Source organism: Stegostoma tigrinum, chromosome 25 (assembly GCF_030684315.1).
Source record: "Stegostoma tigrinum isolate sSteTig4 chromosome 25, sSteTig4.hap1, whole genome shotgun sequence".
Taxonomy (NCBI): Eukaryota; Metazoa; Chordata; class Chondrichthyes; order Orectolobiformes; family Stegostomatidae; genus Stegostoma; species Stegostoma tigrinum.
Window position 1 is genome coordinate 9,020,475 of NC_081378.1, and position 22,441 is coordinate 9,042,915.

A 22,441-nucleotide genomic window follows, 5' to 3' on the forward strand; every position below is an offset into this window, starting at 1 on the left:
CACTGACTGTTGTAAAATCCTGTCTGGTTCTCTAATGTCTTCGGGGGAAGGTCACCTCCTATCCTTACAATAACACAAATAAGTGTGGACACAAAACAACTCAGCAGGTCTGGCAGCATCTGTGGAGAGAAATCAGAATTAACATTTTGGGTCGACTGACCCTTCCTCAGAACAGAAGACTTCAAATTCTGTTGTACAGTTCTTCAAATGTATAGTTCTGTGTCTCAGCAGAATTGATTTTGATTTACGACATCCCCACAGTCCTTCCCATTTTTGTTAAAGAACAGTGGATGTTGGAAATCTTCCAAGATGACTTTCCATATTAAGCAGATGTTCACCTGCACATCTGCCAATGTGGTATACTGCATCCACTGTACTCAGTGTGGTTTCCTCTACATTGGGGAAACCAAGTGGAGGCTTGGGGACCGTTTTGGAGAACACCTCCTCTTGGTTCGCAATAAACAACTGCACCTCCCAGTCGCGAACTATTTTAACTCCCCCTCCCATCCCTTAGACAACATGTCCATCCTGGGCCTCCTGCAGTGCCACAATGATGCCACCCGAAGGTTGCAGGAACAGCAACTCATATTCCGCTTGGGAACCCTGCAGCCCAACGGTTTCAATGTGGACTTCACAAGCTTCAAAATCTCCCTGCCCCCACTCCATCCCGAAACCAGCCCAGCTCTTCCCCTCCCCCCACTGCTTCCCAAAACCAGCTCAGCTCATCCCCACCTCCCTAACCTGTTCTTCCTCTCACCTATCCCCTCCTCCCACCTCAAGCCGCACCTCCATTTCCCACCTACTAACCTCATCCCTCCTCCTTGACCTGTCCGTCCTCCCTGGACTGACCTATCCCCTCCCTACCTCCCTACCTATACTCTCTCCACCTATCTTCTTTACTCTCCATCTTTGGTCCGCCTCCCCCTCTCTCCCTATTTATTTCAGAACCCTCTCCCCATCCCCCTCTCTGATGAAGGGTCTAGGCTCGAAACGTTAGCTTTTGTGCTCCTGAGATGCTTCTTGGCCTGCTGTGTTCATCCAGCTCCACTCTTTGTTATCACAAAAACAGGAACTGCTTGAAAAACTCATCAGGTCTGCCAGTATTTGAGCCAGTGGTGTCCATGTTTCCGTTCCAGTCACCTTCATTCAGAATTGGTTCACGAGATCCAAAATGTTAGCTCTGCTTTCTCTCCACAGATGCTTTTAGATCTGCTGAATTTCTCTAGCAGTTTCTGTTTTTTTCTCCTGCTATTCTGCTGCATGGTGTCTCAGTGTTTGGCACTGCTGCCTCGCAGCACCAGGGCCCAAGGTTCAATTCTGATCTCAGGTGACTGTCTGTGTGGAGTTTGCATGTTCCCCCTGTGTTTGTGTGGGTCTCTGCCACACGCTCTGGTTTCCTCCCACAGCCCAAAGGTGTACAAGTTAGGTGGGTTGCCCATAGTTAAGGGATGGGTAGATTATTTGTATTAACCACAGGAAATACGGAGGAATGGGTCTGTGCGGGATGCTCTTTGGAGCTTTGGTGAAGACTTGTTGGGCCGAATGGCCTGTTTTCACACTGTGGGGTTTCTATGACTTCCCACATTATAACACAATGACAGGAAATAAGTAGAAGAGATTGTTTCTTTGGCCATATCTGAGCCCATTTGGTATTTTTCTTCCAGATGCGATTAATCCTCCATTCTGTGTCCAGTAAACATTTTTCTCCAGTACATCATGCAAGCCAACCTTCCATCATTGACTCTATCTTTAGTTCTCTCTGCCTCGGGAAGGGAGCCAACATAGAGTCACAGAGATGTACAGCATGGAAACAGACCCTTTGGTCCAATTCAACCATGCCTACTAGATATCCTAACTTAATCTAGTCCCATTTGCCAGCATTCGGCTCACATCCCTCCAAGCCCTTCCAATACATATACCCATCTCGGAGTCTTTTAAATGTTGTAATTATACAAGCTTCCATTACTTCCTCTGGAAGCTCATTTCATGCGTGAAAAGGTTGCCTGTTAAGTTCTTTTTCAACCTTTCTACCCTCACCCTGATTCAGGTGCCTTTTAAATATTGAATTGTACCAGCCTCCACCACTTCCCCCAGCAGCTCGTTCCATACACGCACCACTCTCTGCGTGAAAAAGTTGCCCTTCGGGTCACTTTTAAACCTTTCCCCTCTCACCTTTAGATTTAAAAGGGACATAATCGAAGACCCCTCCCACACTGGTCATAATCTCTTCCAACATCTTCTGTTGTGCAGAAGATACAGAAGCTTTAAACACAGGTACCAACTTATTCAAGAACAGCTCCTTTCCCACTGTTATTTGACTTCTGAATGGACTTTGCAAATTTTAGATTTAATGTTGAGCTTGCTCTTTGCATACCTTCTCTGCATCCATAACATTGTATTCCTTGCTCTGTTCTCTTACCATTATGCCCTCTCTTTGGTATAATCTGCTTGTACTGCATGCAACACAAAGCTGTTCACTCTATCTAGGATAATTGTGACAATAATAAATCTATTCAAATCAAAATTTATCATGCGATAAATTACATTTCAAGATCTAGGACAGATTACTGCCAAGCTTTGAAGACAAAAATGACCCCATTATTTGTAAAAGTCTGTCACTTCCTTTTCTCATTTTACATCTGTAGACACTAGTTTACAAGACCATAGCATTGTCTAATGTCTGATGCAGTCAGTACAGTTTTATGTGCTCAGTTTGCTGGAATAGACTTTGACTGTGTCATCAAGGGCAAGAGTACAGTATTGAGTTAAGGCTGAAACCTGAATTAGGAAATGGAAGGTTTGAGCTCATTATGCAGAGAGACAGGCCTGAGAAAGTGTCTTCTCGAAGCCATGCTGAATTCCTGGTTAGGTGGTTATAAAACGAATCTCTCATGCTTGCTGCCAACAAGAAAGAAGCTGGCTTCTTCAACATTTATCTTTCAACAAATACCACCAGAGCAGATTAATTAATCATTCATTATTTCTGGAATCTTTATGTTTGCAATTAGCCTGTCACATATAACAAAATCAAACAGTAGACTGTAAAATGTTTTGAAGTATTCTGATGATGTGATAAGGTGTGCAGGAAATTGAAGTATTTTCTTACTTTCAACATTTGGAAAAGTGCTGTCTCGATTGACAGAATTTAACTTTGCAATAAATTAATCAGTCCAAAGACCGTAAGACGTAGAAACAAATATAGCCTCTTCAGCCTCACATGTTCAGTCTACTATTCAATAGGATCATGATGAATCTAATATTCCTCAGGTCCATTTTCCTGTGTTTTCCCCTAAAGCTGCTTTGATGATCTCTGCAATTACGTGGGAGCAAATCTTTACATTTCAACAGGTTTTCAGAAAGACACAATGTTATGTGTTCAAGTCACACTCCAAGATGTGAGCGCCACAAATAATCTAAGCAGAGGCAATGGCCTGGAGGTATTATTGCCGGACTGTTAATCCAGAGAGCTAGATAATGTTTCGGGGTCATAGGCTCTGATCCCACCAAGGTGGATGGTGGAATTTGAATTTACTAAATATCTGAAATTCAGAGTCTAACAATGACCGTAAAAAGACTGTTGGGAAAACTGATCTGGTTCACAAATGTCTCTTATGGAAAGAAACTGTAACCCTTACCTGGCCTGGCCTACATGTGACTCCAGACTCACAGCAATGTTGTTGACTCTTATCTGCCCTTTGGAGGGGACAATAAATGCTGATAGAGCCCTCATCACCTGTGAATGGGTTAAAAAATTACTGAGGGCGTGCTGCACTGTCAGAGGTGCTGTCTTTCAGGAGAGAGGTTAAACTAAGGTCGCCGTGACATATCTGGTGGATGTAAAAGATGGCTTAGCTTTATTTTGAAGGAGATCAGGAGAATTAACCACGGTGCTCTGGCAAATATTTTGCTCACAATTAACAACACACCGTTGGGAACGTGCTGTGATTGCTAAATTGTAACAATGAAAATAATCCTTCAAAGTGCACCACTGGCTGTAAAACACATTGGAATATCCTCTGGTCATCAAAGGCACTAATTAAGAGCAAGTATTGTTGCAAAATCTATTACATCCATAAATGAGGTAAATTACAGAGGAGTTACATCATAGCACCATTTTAAATAAAAGTAAACTTATTATTAGTTGCAGTTTCCTTCCTTCTTTAAAGGTTTTGCAAATTTGGATAGAGTGTTTGTGGACTTGGAGGCAGGATGTTTATAAAATTTTAATGTTTATAAAATATTGGTGTTGGTAAAATGTTTGGCTCGGGGGAAGCCAGTGTGTGGTCCCTTTAAAAGATGATGTGCTTATTTTATGTTTAGCGCTTTAAACAAATTGTCTGTGGGCAACAGACTGTAGTTTTGCCGGTCCACAGAGAGCCCTTGAATTGAAACTTTTATATCAAAAAGCCATATAGTCAGCGGGGAAAGCAGCAGTTTTGTTTTGTTATCAAGACAATAAGTTTTGATCTTAGCCAATTAATTTGAATCAGGCACTTAGGGACAAATAATCAATTAAAATTAAATCTGATAGTTTTAACAACATAGGACTGATCCTGTTTAAGAAATTGAGTTATCATCGAGGGTATAATTGGAAAGAGGCAGTTGGAAAATTAGAAGAATTAACTGCCATCAGCCAGAGTTAACAGCTCTCAACTCTAAAGAGAGAATCACTAACTGTCTTAGGCTTGTCTAAGTTTTAGAGACCGCACAATCCAAAACAAAGGTATCTTGAGCACAACGAGTTAATACTACTGACAGAAGAATTCGACAAAGAAGGCGTTCCTGACAGAACATTCAACAAATATGGCACACAGTATTCCAGAAGACATGTAATCTGGCTGTAATTTTGAGAGACTGAAGTCTCTGTTTTATTTATTTTACGTAAGTGGGACTTGTATTTAATGGAAAAACATATCATTAGAATCTTGTTTTATTTGGGAATAGTTGGTAGTTAGGAGGTGCTCATTCAGTTAGCTAATAGGTTCACAGGTAGATTTAGATATATAAATTGTTTCCTGGTGATTGTAAAGTGAGTGTCAGGGACTTGCTCTGTTTAACCACTAGAAGTTGCTGAGAAGCAGGTTACATCACTTTCCACACTCCTTTTTAACAGATTATAAGGCGAGGTACTCCTCTGTGGGTGTTTTGGTTTTAGTTTTAGTTATTGATGGGAAGGGGGTTGCTGATCAACCTCTGCTTTATAACAAAGTAAGGTAAATAGCTAACTTTTGAGCTTTATTGCTTCCTCAATTTTCTAGGCTGTGAGTCCCACAGCTGTCATCAGCTTTTATTGTCTAATTTTTTGACACATTGTGTTTGGATTCAAGCCAAACTGGATGGGTTAATGCAATGCCAAGAACTGTCTTGAGAAGTAGAATTCAATGTAACATTATTTATTACACATCCATACTAAATGCTGCTGTCCATGGTAATCATAGATATACTGCACTCTGATCTTCTAATGTCAAGATGTCATTATCCTACTAGACCATAGGGCTGTTCTGTCATCACAGAGAGACAATGGTGAGAGACTGGTGATGGTTTAACCTGATGGTCACCATGATATTCACCTGATGGTCAAGGGGAGAGGTTAAGGAAGAGAGTCCTTTATGGTAACCTCACCTAGTGTGGGAATTGAGCCCATGCTGTTGGCATGAATCCATGTTTCAAATCAGCCTTCCAATCAACTGAATGAACATACCCCTCTGCTCTTACAGTTAAATTGTTATGGATGAAACTATCTCCTTCATATGTTCATGCCTATGTGGTCAAACTTGTTTTCCAATCTACTTCTTCCCATTCTGTGCTATTCATATTCAGTGATGTGCAGCTCTGTGATATCATCATAAAGTGACTCCAGGTTCTGAAGATCTGCCATATCTTAAAAAATGATTTATTGATATAAGTTTCTTAAATAATTTTAGACATACCATGTTGTAAGAGCCTGAAATTTCTCTTTGAAAGAAAGTTAGGAAAGCATCCATACTTTTCTGCAATTGGGTATCACAGGAATGACTGGCTTTAAAATGTGTGATCTTTGAACTTGTGAAATTTGTATTTTTAGACCTCATCTAACTCAGCGGGCTCTGAGAATAAAAACTCCCAGAAAGTAAAAGTCCTGGGAGAACAGGGTAGCTCCATATCATGTAACAGACCAGAAAAACTCTTATCTACCAGCATGTAATGACCATAACATTTTTCCTTTTATAGTAGAACTTGTGAGTATGAAAATGATAGGCTTAACCCTGACAGGCAAATGTACAGTTTTGCCTCAGGGCGGGCCAGGAGTGATATTCTTCAGCAACCGCAGGATCTTTGACCTTTCCGACATTGACACCTGAACATTTACAACAGGTACATTTCAGATAATGGAATATTCACCACCCCTCAGTCAATGAAACATCACCCTCTGTATTTTATGTCTCCAGTGATCAATTTTGGTGAAATTTATCTTGCTTGGGTTGTTGAAACTGGCCAGCGTCCAGAATGATTATCAGTTACTTATGGTCTTAAAGAAAACATTCACTGAAAGGTCTAGTTTAATGGAACAATTTAGATTCCAACTTTTATGCCCTTTCTGCTCTGTTCTGATTTTAAATGTTATACCTTGACAGTTCTTAAGATGAAGAATGAATGGCTTGATGGCTCTTTCACGATTCTGATATTTTCCATTAGTTTGATGGGGTAAAGTTTTCTTTCAAAATATTCAACATTGAGCTATTGTATTGGTGTAACCACTGTACATTTGTGAATGCTGCTTTGTGACATTGTAGCATAGTTTTGCACAGATTGCAGAGAAGTCAGATGAGGCTGTTTAGGCCCCCTTAACTATTCCATGATTGAAGGGGGCTCAGAGAATTTACTGGTGATGAACTTTGCTCCATTATCCATTCTTTGGGGGAAATGTCTGTCAAACTCAGAATTAAAATTAACAATTGCTCGAGCATCAATTGCCATTTCCAGAAGGAAGTTCTAAACTTCTACCACCCTTTGTTGAGAGAAATGCTGCCAAATTTTACTCCTCTGGTTATTAATCACATTTTTGTCAGACAGATTAGAGCAAAGGCAATGACTCAAAGGATAAAAACATTACATGTGGCCAAGCAAAGTAATGAAAATATGACAAGGTCAATTGGTACCTTTATGAAGAAAGCTGAAACAATACCTGATGGTATAGAGGAGATGATAACTGCATGGGATTATCACTGGACTGTTAAACCAGAGACCCAGCTAATGCTCTGAGCACCCAGGTTTGAAGACCACCATGGCAGATGGTGGAATTTGAATTCAATAAAAATCTGGAATTCACAGTCTGTTGTTATTAACCATTGTTGATTGTTGGGAAAAACCCATTTGGTTCACTGACACCACTTACGAAAGGAAACTGCCATCCTCACCTGGTGTGGACTATGCATGATTCCAGACACACAGCAATGTGGTTGACTCTTAACTGCCCTCTGGGATGGGCACTCGCCTAGTCTGCCCTGTGAATGAATAAAAACAAAGCTCAATGAAATATTTAGCGGTGCTATTATTTGAAGAGATGTCCATGATATTTGCTAAAGAAAAGGGATTAGGAGCTGGCAAGAGAGAACAATTAATAATCGAATAATTGTACCTGACTTTTGGATTGAGTGGGTTTGATGAGCCAAATAACACTTGCACACTCTGCTTTTCCTTGCATTCTTAGTGTCCATTGGAAGTTACTTCAGTTCAAAATATTTTTGGAATTATTAGCAGTGCTTCCTCATTTTTAAAGGCTGTACTCTATATATTATACTTATAGTGTTTCAATGCAGACAATATTTATTGAATATTAGTTGAGGAAAAAAGTAATTGTTGAGTGAGAGAAAAGACATGAAGCTAACTATTATAGTGAAGGTGACCATTATTGAGTTGTTTTTCAACAAAGTAAAATTATGACATGGAAAACTGTAGACCAAGACGACTGTGAGGCAGAGAGTGCTCGGTGATGTGTGAGAGTGGGGGAAAAGCAACATCTAGGGCTCGTACAATAACCCCCTCTCTGAAAAGAGACCAAAACATTTATGCATTTGTGAATTCATTAAGCACCAAACTGTAGAATATAACCACAGTCAGGTGAGGTCAAATCAATGTGAGTTACCCAATGCATCTAGTGAGCTGTCTGTCATGCATTACAACTGGTATATTGCCTGCAATACAGTTTTCTATTCTTAATCCATGTATGTATATGCAGGACATGATACTGCTGCAGATCAACATACTGCAAGCATAGTAAAGAATTCTGCATGACAGCGGAGACAACAAAGTGTGAGGGTGGATGAACACAGCAGGCCCAGCAGCATCTCAAGAGCACAAAAGCTGACGTTTCGGGCCTAGACCCTTCATCAGAGAGGGGGATGTGGTGAGGGTTCTGGAATAAATAGGGTGAGAGGGGGAGGCGGACCGAAGATGGAGAGAAAAGAAGATGGGTGGAGAGGAGAGTAAAGGTGGGGAGGTGGGGAGGGGATAGGTCAGTCCAGGGAAGACGGACAGGTCAAGGAGGTGGGATGAGGTTAGTAGGTAGGAGATGGAGGTGCGGCTTGGGGTGGGAAGAAGGGATGGGTGAGAGGAAGAACAGGTTAGGGAGGCAGAGACAGGTTGGACTGGTTTTGGGATGCAGTGGGTGGAGGGGAAGAGCTGGGCTGGTTGTGTGGTGCAGTGGGGGGAGGGGACGAACTGGGCTGGTTTTGGGATGCGGTGGGGGAAGGGGAGATTTTGAAGCTGGTGAAGTCCACATTGATACCATTGGGCTGCAGGGTTCCCAAGCGGAATATGAGTTGCTGTTCCTGCAACCTTTGGGTGGCATCATTGTGGCACTGCAGGAGGCCCATGATGGACATGTCATCTAAAGAATGGGAGGGACTGGGAGGTGCAGTTGTTTATTGCGAACCGAGCGGAGGTGTTTTGCAAAGCGGTCCCCAAGCCTCCGCTTGGTTTCCCCAATGTAGAGGAAGCCACACCGGGTACAATGGATACAGTATACCACATTGGCAGATGTGCAGGTGAACCTCTGCTTAATATGGAAAGTCACCTTGGGGCCTGGGATAGGGGTGAGGGAGGAGGTGTGGGGGCAAGTGTAGCATTTCCTGCGGTTGCAGGGGAAGGTGCCGGGTGTGGTGGGGTTGGAGGGCAGCGTGGAGCGAACAAGGGAGTCACGGAGAGAGTCGTCTCTCCGGAAAGCAGACAAGGGTGGGGATGGAAAAATGTCTTGGGTGGTGGGGTCGGATTGTAGATGGCGGAAGTGTCGGAGGATGCTGCGTTGTATCCGGAGGTTGGTGGGGTGGTGTGAGAGAACAAGGGGGATCCTCTTTGGGCGGTTGTGGCGGGGACGGGGTGTGAGGGATGTGCTGCGGGAAATGCGGGAGACGTGGTCAAGGGCGTTCTTGACCACTGTGGGGGGAAAGTTGCGGTCCTTGAAGAACTTGGACATCTCGGATGTGCGGGAGTGGAATGCCTCATCGTGGGAGCAGATGCAGCAGAGGCGGAGGAATTGGGAATAGGGGATGGAATTTTTGCAGGAGGGGTATTCTAGGTAGCTGTGGGAGTCGGTGGGATTGAAATGGACATCAGTTACAAGCTGGTTGCCTGAGATGGAGACTGAGAGGTCCAGGAAGTTGACGGTTGTGCTGGAGATGGCCCAGGTGAACTGAAGGTTGGGGTGGAAGGTGTTGATGAAGTAGATGAACTGTTCGAGCTCCTCTAGGGAGCAAGAGGCGGCGCCGATACAGTCATCGATGTAACGGAGGAAGAGGTGGGGTTTGGGGCCTGTGTAGGTGCGGAAGAGGGACTGTTCCACGTAACCTACAAAGAGGCAGGCATAGCTGGGGCCCATGCGGGTGCCCATGGCCACCCCCTTTGTCTGTAGGAAGTGGGCGGAATCGAAAGAGAAGTTGTTGAGGATGAGGACGAGTTCAGCTAGGCGGATGAGGGTGTCAGTGGAGGGGGACTGAGGCCATCTGCATGCGGAATACAGGTGTATGGAGACTGGATGTCCATGGTGAAAATGGGGTGTTAGGGGCCAGGGAATTGGAAGTCCTGGAGGAGGTGGAAGGCGTGGGTGGTGTCATGGATGTAGGTAGGGAGTTCTTGGACCAAAGGGAAGAAAATGGAGTCCAGATAGGTGGAGATGAGTTCGGTGGGGCAGGAACAGGCTGAGACAATGGGTCGACTGGGGCAGGCAGGTTTGTGGATTTTGGGAAGGAGGTACAAACGGGCCGTGTGGGGTGGGGGAACAATGACCTTGGAGGCTGTGGGTGGGAGGTTCCCCTGAGGTCATGAATGGTGTTGGAGATGATGGTTTGGTGCTCGGGGGTGGGGTCATGATCGAGGGGGCGGTAGGAGGTGGTGTCGGAGAGTTGGCGTTTGGCTTCGGCGATGTAGAGACCAGTGCGCCATACTACCACTGCGCCACCCAGCTTGTAACTGATGTCCATTTCAAGCCCACCGACTCCCACAGCTACCTAGAATACACCTCCTCCCACCCACCCTCCTGTAAAAATTCCATCCCCTATTCCCAATTCCTCCGCCTCCGCTGCATCTGCTCCCACGATGAGGCATTCCACTCTCGCACATCCCAGATGTCCACGTTCTTCAAGGACCGCAACTTCCGCCCCACAGTGGCCGAGAACGCCCTTGACCGCGTCTCCCGCATTTCCCGGAACACATCCCTCACACCCCGCCCCCGCCACAACTGCCCAAAGAGGATCCCCCTCGTTCTCACTCACCACCCCACCAACCTCCGGATATAACGCATCATCCTCCGACACTTCTGCCATCTACAATCCGACACCACCACCCAAGACATTTTTCCATCCCCACCCTTGTCTGCTTTCCGGAGAGACCACTCTCTCCGTGACTCCCTTGTTCGCTCCACACACTGCCCTCCAACCCCACCACACCCGGTACCTTCCCCTGCAACCGCAGGAAATGCTACACTTGCCCCCACACCTCTTCCCTCACCCCTATCCCAGGCCCCAAGGTGACTTTCCATATTAAGCAGAGGTTCACCTGCACATCTGCCAATGTGGTATACTGTATCCATTGTACCCAGTGTGGCTTCCTCTACATTGGGGAAACCAAGCGGAGGCTTGGGGACCGCTTTGCAGAACACCTCCGCTCGGTTCACAATAAACAACTGCACCTCCCAGTCGCAAACCATTTCCACTCTCCCTCCCATTCTTTAGATGGCATGTCCATCATGGGCCTCATGCAGTGCCACAATGATGCCACCGAAGATTGCAGGAACAGCAACTCATATTCCGCTTGAGAACCCTGCAGCCCAATGGTATCAATGTGGACTTCACCAGCTTCAAAATCTCCCCTTCCCCCACCGCATCCCAAACCCAGCCCAGTTCGTCCCCTCCCCCCACTGCATCACACAACCAGCCCAGCTCTTCCCCTCCACCCACTGCATCCCAAAACCAGTCCAACCTGTCTCTGCCTCCCTAACCTGTTCTTCCTCTCACCCATCCCTTCCTCCCACCCCAAGCCGCACCTCCATCTCCTACCTACTAACCTCATCCCACCTCCTTGACCTATCCGTCTTCCCTGGACTGACCTATCCCCTCTCTACCTCCCCACCTATACTCTCCTCTCCACCTATCTCCTTTTCTCTCCATCTTCGGTCCGCCTCCCCCTCTCTCCCTATTTATTCCAGAACCCTCACCCCATCCCCCTCTCTGATGAAGGATCTAGGCCCGAAACATCAGCTTTTGTGCTCCTGAGATGCTGCTTGGCCTGCTGTGTTCATCCAGCCTCACATTTTATTGTCTTGGGTTCTCCAGCATCTGTAGTTCCCATTATCACTGCATGACAGCGGAGTCGTTCATTAGCAATTACAACTTATAGAATCTTACAATGCAGAGGAGAGTCTTCAGTTCATTGCACCTCTGGCAATTCTCTTAAAGAGCTGTAAGCGTAGTCGCAGACCCTGGCTCTTCTGCACAAATTATATAGTTTCATGTGAGCATTCACTTCTCCTTTAGAAATTATCATTGATTCCACTAACACTGCTGCTGATATAACAGGCCATGGACCATGAACACACCATGGCACATTTTATACTTTTACACTTGATCCAAATTGCATTTTTCTAAGCTACAGGCACACTCACAAACAGGAACAGGTTCACTGTATTTGCTTTGGCAAGGTCCCTTCATAATTTGGAAAACCTTTATTATGTTTCTTTTTAATTTACTCTACATGTCATGCAACAGGGAGTTCCCAGCAGATCAATGTGATAAAGTGTCTTCTGTAGATTGCTAATGCCTTGACACTATAAGTGAGCAACAGTTGTCATTTTCGTTTTCAGGATCTTTGACATTCCTTCACCATCCAGTCAAACACATTGAGACTGGACTCCTCGGATATCTGAAGCCGATCAATTAGCATGTTTACATGAAATTCTTTTGGCTACTGTTCAGACCTGGTGTGGGGGAAAGGGTGGTAACTAATCCATTTAAAATAAATGAATTCTCACCTTTGCTGGATCAGGCAGCAAAGAAATTTCAGCAGTTAATATTCAGAGCATGATGTCAAGGTGAAAGGGTCGGGAATAGATTCTCATTCTGGGTTTGAAGAAAACTTCGAGGTGCACACTAAGATGTATAATTGGGTGGCTTAATAAAGAAGCTGCAAACAATCAGCAGTGTTCAAAGAGCACTCTCAACAGAGCTCATGACAATAAATTAAAAAATAAACCTCACAGCTAAATCAGCGCACATGGCCCTGTACTCTGTAATCAAAAGCTTCGTAATTCAACCTTAATTAAATGAAAAATTTGAAAGGGCTGAGGTTGCTCAATTCTTGAGTATATTCTAGGCTGTGATCAATGGATTTTTGGACCTAAAGGAATCAAGGGATATGGGGTTCGGACACAAAATTGCAGTTGAGGTCTAAGTGCAGACACCTTATTGAATGACAGAGCAGGCATGATGGGCCTAGCTCATTCTTTCTACTCCTGCTTCTTATGTTAATTAATGTACATGCCCTGTGCATACTGAATATTTTAATAATCAAAGTGCATTTTTCAAGGGTTCAGAAATTTTTATAAATGTTGAAGTGTAAAAGTGAATAATTCTGTAAAACCAAGTCAATAAACAAAATCCCAATTACAGAGATAATAGTTTCAGAGATAGTAGGAACTGCAGATGCTGGAGAATCTGAGATAACAAGGTGTAGAGCTGGATGAACACAGCAGGCCAAGCAGCATCAGAGGAGCAGGAAGGCTGACGTTTCGAGTCTGGACCCTTCTTCAGAATTTTGTTCGCTTTCGAAAGGTCAGCTTTCCTGTTCCTCTGATGCTGCTTGGCCTGCTGTGTTCATCCAGCTCTACACATTGTTATCTCTTTTAAACAGACAGTAGATTCATTTAAGAGTGAGTCTGAAATTGGATCTATCTGTGAAGGAGTTGCAAGGTGTAATTTTCCCAAATGTACCCTCCCACGGTAGCCTCAACTACCAATGTCAGCTTTAACCTTGGCACAGAACCTCAGAAAAGTCACTCATACTAACGCTGACTCTTCAAATGAGCATCAATATCTCTTGCTAACTTTCTGCTTTTTCCCCAGATCCTTGAACATAATTTTTAACTAAATAATCATTCAACACCTTGTTGAGTGTCTCAGTTGAACTTGCCTCCAATACACTTCTCGGCACTGCAGTCCATACCCTAACTCCTCACTGAATGAAAATTGTTTTGCTTTTCACCTTGACTTTGTTCTTTCGCCAGTCATTTAAATTCTGTGTCCTTTGGTTCTCAGCCATTTTGCGAGTGGGAACAGTTTCTTCCTGATGCACTCTATCCCAACGCTCATGGTTTTGTAAACCTGTACCAGGTCTCCTCCAAGAGATAATGGGAACTGCAGATGCTGGAGAATCCAAGATAATAAAATGTGAGGCTGGATGAACACAGCAGGCCAAGCAGCATCTCAGGAGCACAAAAGCTGACGTTTCGGGCCTAGACCCTTCTTCAGAGAGGGGGATGGGGAGAGGGTTCCGCAATAAATAGGGAGAGGGGGGAGGCGGACCAAAGATGGAGAGAAAAGAAGATAGGTGGAGAGTAGAGTATCGGTGGGGAGGTATGAAGGGGATATGTCGGTCCAGGGAAGACAGACAGGTGAAGGAGGTGGGATGAGGTTAGTAGGTAGGAGATGGAGGTGCGGCTTGAGGTGGGAGAAAGGGATAGGTGAGAGGAAGAACAGGTTAGAGAGGTGGGGACAGGCTGGGCTGGTTTTGGGATGCAGTGAGGTAAGGGGAGATTTTGAAGCTAATGAAGTCCACATTGATACCATTGGGCTGTAGGGTTCCCAAGCGGAATATGAGTTGCTGTTCCTGCAATCTTCGGGTGGCATCATTGTGGCACTGCAGGAGGCCCATGATGGACATGTCATCTGAGGAATGGGAGGAGGAGTTAAAATGGTTCGCAACTGGGAGGTGCAGTTGTTTATTGTGAACCGAGCGGAGGTGTTCTGTAAAGCGGTCCCCAAGCCTCCGCTTGGATTCCCCAATGTAGAGGAAACCATACCGGGTACAATGTATACAGTATACTATATTGGCAGATGTGCAGGTGAACATCTGCTTAATATGGAAAGTCATCTTGGGGCCTGGGATGGGGGTGAGGGAGGAGGTGTGGGGCCAAATATAGCAATTCCTGCGGTTGCAGGGGAAGGTGCCAGGTGTGGTGGGGTTGGAGGGGAGTGTGGAGCGGACAAGAGGGTCACGGAGAGAGTGGTCTCATCGGAAGGTAGACAAGGGTGGGGATGGAAAAATATCTTAAGTTTCTTGTCTCAAAGGAGAATCTCTGCAAACTGTCCTCATAACTAAAGCTTCTCATTCCTCAAAGCCATTCTTGCAAATCTTTTCTGCATTCCCGCCAATGCATTGACATTCATTTTATAATGTGGTATTCAGAACTGTACACAATATTCTAGCTAAGACTAACAAATGCTAGTTCAACATCAACTCCTTGATCTTGTACTCTGTGCCTCATTAATAAGGCTGAAGAGTTTGCTCAGCACACAGATCTCCTCAACATTCCCTTAATTAACTGTAGCGCAGTGAGCCCCACGTATCTCTCAAGCACCATTTATACCAGGTACACCTGTGTCCCATAAATGGAGGTGGAGAATGATTAATTCTATCACATCTCTTCAGAGATAGATTGGAAATTGAGCAACCTTTAACCATAGTAACCATGGTGTGGAGAGAACTGAAGAAAGTGAAATGGCAATGCCTTGACTCGGTCCAATTGATTTTCCATCCAGATTAAGGGTTGCTCATTCTAAATATTCTCTATCAGACCTGTCCAGCAGGCTGTCCACAGCCCACACTGTGTGCCCTGAACTTTGCCAAAAGTACTGTTAAGTGCAACTGAAGAATTTTGGGCTGCTCCTCCAACCTGAGATGAGTTAGATGGTGAAACATGCTCAGAAAGCTGAATGACCTATTACTGTTCTTTATGTTCCTGTTTTCTCCTGCCTTTGCTTCGGATAGGTCCAGAGTGAGCTGATCAGTGCAATGGCAAATGCAGGAGAGCAATGATTGGAGGACGAGTGAGGAGGACAATGTGAGAAGTGCCAATCAGGAAGAAGCCTATAGCCACCATAAACTTGTCGGCTTTCAGCCAGACACCGACTTGATGGCAGTGGCAGTCTACTGGTATTATCACAAAACTGCGAATGCAGAGATCATGGTAAGGTTCGGTGGACCTGGGTTTGAAAGGCAGAATGTGGAATCTGAATTGAACAAACATCTGGAAACATTAGCCCGTGAAACCATTGTCAATTGTCGGGAAAAAAAACCCATGTGGTTCACTGATATCCTTTAGGGAAGGAAAACTGCGCTCCTGACCTAGTCCAGACCCACAGCAATGTGGTCGACACTTAACTGCCCTCTGGGAAATTAGGGAATGGGTCATAAATGCTGGTCTAGTCAGTGATACTCAGCTCCCATGAATACAAAATTAATTTGAAGAGGACAGAGATGATGGCTGTGAGAATGAGAGATTGTGATGAAAACAGGACAGAGCCATTGGCCAGGTGGATGTGGTAGAGAGACATGAAAGTCAGGTAGAGCAACAGTCCAAGATAATTCAAATATTTGATCAAATAGGAGAAAGCATGGGTTTTTCCCTTTATAGCTGACCTGTGAATCTCCGCTGTGACTTTGACAATCAGTGTTCCTGGGCTTCTCAGACCAACTGGGGAGTAAGAGGTATGTTGGAAGATGAGTGAGTAGGTGGGGATGAGTAACTATGAAGAGGGGGAATGGGTGAGTGAGTGATGCGGTGGTGTGGGCTGTGAAGGTGAATGAACCTCTTTTGCCCTATCCGATCATCCAAAAAGCTTATTCACAAAGTAGATTGGGAGAGGCTAGAGGTTGCCCCGACTCCCCCCTTTCATGTGAAATTTGCCAAGGCTGACTCAGAATGTGCTCCATCAGATGCAAACCAATGCCAATGTTAGCTAAACTCAACTGTTTGGCTTGGCTTTGGTCCTTCCTCCTTGGCAGGACTTGGAACCATGAGGGGGACCTCGATGTTTTCTCTTTCTCCCACGCTACTTTTTACCTAAAAAAAACAAAAAGACTTTCATTACTTATCGCTGCTGCCTGACACTTTTTCAATTGTTTCTTCTATTAACAACTCACCATAATTTTGTTTCTCTAAAATTTATACTTTCTGTTGCAGCAAACTTTACCTTCATTTTTATCTGGACTTTGCTCACTGACCGCCTTGAAAGGGAAAAGGCAGTGTCGTGTGATTTGGGCAGGCTGAGTGAGTGGGCAAACGCATGGCAGGCTCAATACAAGTTGGATAAATGTGAGGCTTTGGTAGTAAAAATGAAGAGGCAGATTATTATTTCAGTGGTAAATTGGGAAACAGAGAGGTGCAATAGGGCCTGGGAGTCTTTATATACCAGTCACTGGAAGTAAACATACAGATGCAACAGGTGGTGAAGAAGGCAAGTAGTGTGTTGGCCTTCATAGAAAAGAAGAGTTGAGTACAGGAGCAGGAATGTCTTGCTGCAATTGTCCAGGGCCTTGGTAAGATTACATCCAGAGTATTGTGTGCAGTTTTGGTCTCCTATCTGAGGAAAGATGGAGGGAATGCGACAAAAGTTGGCCAGACTGACTCCTGGGGTGGCAGGACTGACATATGAAGTGAAATTGGTTGGTTAGGATTACTTGCTCTAGAACTTAGAAAAATGAGGTGTGAATCTCATAGAAACCTATGAAATTCTAAAAAGATGAGGCTGAGGAAATGGCGAGACGATGTTGGGGCATCCAGAACCAGGGATCACAGTCAAAGCTGAAGGAATAGGTGTTTTAGGATTGAGATGAGAAAATATTTTCTTCAGCCAGAGAGCGGTGAGCTTGTGGAATTCTCTGCCACAGAAAATATTGGACCCCAAAGCATTGTCAAGAAGGAGTTAGGTATTGTTTTTAGGGCTAAGGAGATCAAATGGTACGGGGAGAAAATAGGTACAACGTACTGAATTGGATGATCAGCTGTGATTAAATTAAAGAACAAAGCAACTCAAAGGGCTGAATGGCCTAACCCTTCTCCAATTCTTGATATTTCTTTGTTTCTAAGTGGAACATGGGGCCCCCTTGTGAAAAGGGCGGTCAGCCCCGTTTTGATCAAACCAGATGGGAGTAGCCCAATAGATAATCTGGAGCCGGTCCTGCGCATGAGGGCGACAGTTAATAAATTCAGAATTGAATCGATAAAATAAACAAATTTTGCTGGTAAAACCTACAGTGAGCAAAATGTGGGGTTTCTCGATTCTTTCAAACAGGCATTGTGTCTCCAGATGAATCACCAGAACAATCGAGTGTCAAACAGAAATTGTGTGCGAGCCAACACTCGAAAGACCCTCTATGCCTTACTCAGATTACAATGGTATTGCTGCTTCCTGGAGTTGCCTGAACCTACTGGCCCCTTAGTTCAGCCCTAACTGTTGTAGTTGAGGAGGCTGCTCACATTTTAGAACCAGCTGCTAATATCTTCCAGAGGAAAAAAGTCCTGATCTCTAGGGGAACGGGTTGGTGGATTCCAATGGTTATTTTAAACCCATTCAAATAAACGGTTAGGCTTGTAGTATATCTATTTGCTAAAATAGTTGTTTACATAACCTCTGAACCACTCAGAGCATTAATACCAGCACTAATTGAAGCCTGTCTGCAGCATAGGATGTGACAACAGTCTGAGGCTTGACCGTCCTGATTTCAGAAAAGGGATTTTGAAGCGTTTCAGTTAATGAAAGCCCTCAGAGCTGAGCTGCTCCGAAATCTCAGTGTGCCATGCTTATTGACATTTCTTGTCTGGTCACTTCTTGCTTAATCCCACAATTTCTTTCAGTCTTTTCCTCTTTGCACACTTGCATTTTCCTTGAGGTTTATATTTCCTGCTCTTAATGTAACGTTTTGGTTATTTTTCTCCCCTCTGGAGTTGGCTCTGTTGGGGGAATGGAGGCAATAACCACCTAAGGATTGGCAGAGCCAATTCACCCCCTGAGACAGCCGTAATTTGACTGTGACTTGTTGCAACATCCCACTGCATTTCAAATATCTTACTTCACCTGACTGATAATCAACATGTTTCTCCCTCTTCCTTTTTATGTTCTATGGTTCTATTGACCGTGAATTAGTATTGAAGGTAAGTTTTATTTATTTAATACTTTGTACGTTTCAGTGCATTTGAGCTTTTCCTTATAGCTTATCCTTTTCATCTGGACATCATTTCTATTGGTTTGATCTGCAGGAATGCCCCTGTATGAAGGATATTGACACAGTCTGCACACTACACTCCAATTTTATTATACACATAAGCTTTTCCGACATTGAAGCCAGGCCAGCCTAAATATGCATGCCTGCCTTTGGTCCACATGCCTTAATTTTTTTTTGTGAAACAAAATTTTCAATCTCTGATTTAAAATTAACCACTCATGCAGCATCAACTGTCATCTGTGGGAAGAGAATTCCAAAAATCTCCCACCTTTTGTGTGCGTAGAAATACTTCCTAACATCTCTCCTGAATAGCCTGGCTTTAATTCTCAGACAATACCCCCTAGTTCTAGAATCTTCAGCTAGTGTAAATGGCTTGTCTTTATCTCCCCTAAAATCTGTGGGTGGGGAAATTGTTGAAGTCTATAACCATGCATAGGGTAACTCTACAGCTTGAAAATTTTCAATCAGGGAGCGCCAGCTTGGATTCATGACAACTAGGTCATTTCTGACAAACCTTGTTGTATTTTTTGATGAGGTGATTAAGGCACAGGATATGAAATGTCTATGGATGCTGGAGGCTGTTTATAAAGTTCCACATAACAGATTGCTAACTGAGGTAGAAGCCCAGAGAACTGTAATCAAATTACTGATATGTCTGGGTAAAAGGCAAGTGGCAAGTGACAGTAAGTAAGGATAATAGATTTATCCTGTCTTTTCTTGTCAATATCTTGAAAACTTCAATCAGATCAACTCTTACCCTTCTAAATTCTAGAGAAAACTGACCAAATTTATATAATATCTCCTCATAGCTTAACACTTAAACTCCAGGTAACATTCTTATAAACCTACGTTCTACTGCGTCCAAATCATAACTTTACTTCTTCACTTAGTTCTACTATAATATTTAAAAGGCATCATGATGGGTATATGAATAGGCGACATTTAGAGGGATATGGGCCAAATGCTGAAAAATGGGACCAGATTATTGTCAGCATGGACAAGCTAGACTGACGGGTCAGTTTCCATGCTGTACATCTCCAAGAGTGTATGTGAATAACTGGGGCCCTAGCACAGACCAGCAGGGAATACCACTGCTCTCATCCTGCCGCTCAACCAATTTCCCTACCATGTCAGTAATTTCCCCACAATTCTTTGGACTTCTACTTCATTTAGCAGTCTGTTAATTGAGACTTAATCAAGTGCCTTTTGGAAGTCCATATAAACAACCTCCACAGACATTTTCTGTCAACTACCTCGGTCAGCTCTTCAAAATATTCAATGAGCTTGGTCAGGCATGACTTCCCTGTCGTGAATCAATGCTGTCTCTTACTGATTGACTGACAATTTACAAGATGTCCAGTTAGCCAATCTTCGATTATACACTCCAACAATTTCCTCAACACAGGATGTTAGGCTGAAGGCACAGATTCATTAAAGTTCTGTCAGCACAAGGAAAGTCAATCTGTTTGTGTCTGCAGCATGGTGAATAGCATTAGTTGTGATTGTGAAGGTCTACATAAGTTAAGGCTGGTCTTACCCACTCCTCACATTGGCATTGGTTCTTGTGCATCTTAGCTCACCACTGCCTGAAACTGAACTCTGCTTAATTTACTTGTCTCCTTCCTCTTGAAGTCTATTAAGGCCAAAATCATCTGACGTGGCAGAGTCTACGGAACAAAATGGGTGTTACTTGTCTTGTTAACGACTTTGTGACTAATAATGAGATACTTTGGAGCTTCTCCAACATCATTCTCTCAATGCTGATCTTCTCTTCATTGTGACATTGGTAACAAGCAAACAGATCCAAACTGTGGTCACATGCTTAAGATATAATTGTTATTGTATGTTGACAATGGTAATTCCTGTTTGACTTTGGCAATTCATGACCACAATTATCATTATAGGCAGCTGGCCATTCATGAGGAACTTTCAGATGGTTTACTAAGTTGGTTCAGAAGCAGTAATGATGTGATTAGTTAATTCAAAAAGTACATACATAACCTCTGACAACTGAAGATGGCTCACTAATAACAAAGGTTAACAGGCAGTGCCAATCTCATTAAAATTGTGAAGTCATAATGTGGAGCTGCTGGTGTTGGACTGGGGTGGACAAAATCAGAAGTCACACAACACCAGGTTACAGTTCAACAGGTTTATTTGAAATCACAAGCTTTTAGGGCGCAGCCCCTCTGTCAGGTGGTGAGAGAAGCACACAGAATTTATGGGCAGAAATCACACGACACCAGGTTATAGTCCAACAGGTTTAGTTGAAAACACAAGCTTTCGGACTCTTACTCCTTTTTCAGGTGTTAGTGGGAGAGGTAGTATCAGACACAGAATTATAAGCAAGAGATCAAAATAACACACACACTCACACAGATCCTCTCCCGCACACACTGCCCCTCTCTCACTTACACACAGCTGATGGAGATGAACGAAACAACCTATGGCCCTGTTAAATCTTTAAACAGTTAGAAGGTTTTAATTGATTGATATGTATATGTAAATCCCTTAATTCCTTTGAAATCACTGTCCTGAAAGAACTAAAGGTTTTATTAGTGTAAAGAAAAGGTGACATTTTAGGTCAGACAATGCATGTTACATGCGAGGCCTTGTTTAGAATCTGTTTGTGTTTAGGTTTGGGGTCAGACTGGCTTTATTTCTAAAGTAAAAATTTGTAAAACACCATATTGACTGACTGTCTATAAATTGTGTGCTTTTTGAACAAAATAGAATGTATCTGCAAACACAAATTCATTTCAAAGATTCACGTGTGTGTGTGTGTGTGTGTGTGTGTGTGTGTGTGTGTGTGTGTGTGCGCACGTGTCGAGAGAGAAAAAAAAAGTGTGGGGTGTGTGTGTAGAGAGAGGAAGAGAAAGAGTGTTCTGTGTGTTTGAGAGATAGTGAGTGTATGAGAGAGGATCTGTGTGAGTGTCTGTCTGTGCATATGTGTGTGCGTGAGAGAGCGAGAGAGACATTTTGTGTATGGGAGAGGATCATTCACTCAGATCCTCTCTCATCCGCACACTGTCTCTCACACACACACGATGTGGATGCACGAAACAACCTATGATGCTGTTAAATCTTTAAACAGTTAGAAGGATTTAATTAATTGATATGTATATGTAAATCCCTTAATTCCTTGGAAATCACTGCCCTGAGAGAACTGAATGTTTTATCAGTGTAAAGAAGAGGTGACATTTTAGATCAGACAATGCATGTTACATGCGAGGCCTTGTTTAGAATCTGTTTGTGTTTCAGTTTGGAGTCAGACTGGTTTTATTTCTAAAGTGAAAAATTACAAGACACCATATTGACTGGCTGTCCATAAATTGTGTGCTTTTTGAGCAAAATAGAATGTATGTGTAAACACATTCATCTCACAGATTCATACGTGTTTGTGTCTGTGTATGTGTACATGCAGAGACAGAGAGAGAGAGAGAGCGTGCGTGTGTGTGTGCGTGTATAGATAGAGGGAGAGAAAAAGAGTGTCTGTGTATTTGAGAGATAGTGAGTGTATGAGAGAGGATCTGTGTGAGTGTCTGTGTGTGCGTGAGAGAGAGACAGTGTGTGTTTGGGAGTGGATCATTCACACAGATCGTCTCTCATACGCTCACTGTCTCACACACACACACACACACACACACGCACACACTTAAACAGACCATCTTTAGCAGCAAACTACAGC

At 43.7% G+C, this 22,441-nt stretch overlaps 1 long non-coding RNA gene across 1 annotated transcript in view; it reads right to left on the reverse strand.

Annotated features, from left to right (window-relative positions):
* Positions 1–22,441, reverse strand: part of LOC125463328 (uncharacterized) — a 203,791-nt gene that overhangs the window by 12,214 nt on the left and 169,136 nt on the right. The window contains exons 2-3 of the long non-coding RNA XR_007249811.2: positions 16,499–16,591; positions 7,398–7,484 (exon numbers count right to left, since the gene is read on the reverse strand). This is a non-coding gene — a long non-coding RNA (uncharacterized LOC125463328). The remainder of the gene's footprint in view (positions 1–7,397; positions 7,485–16,498; positions 16,592–22,441) is intronic.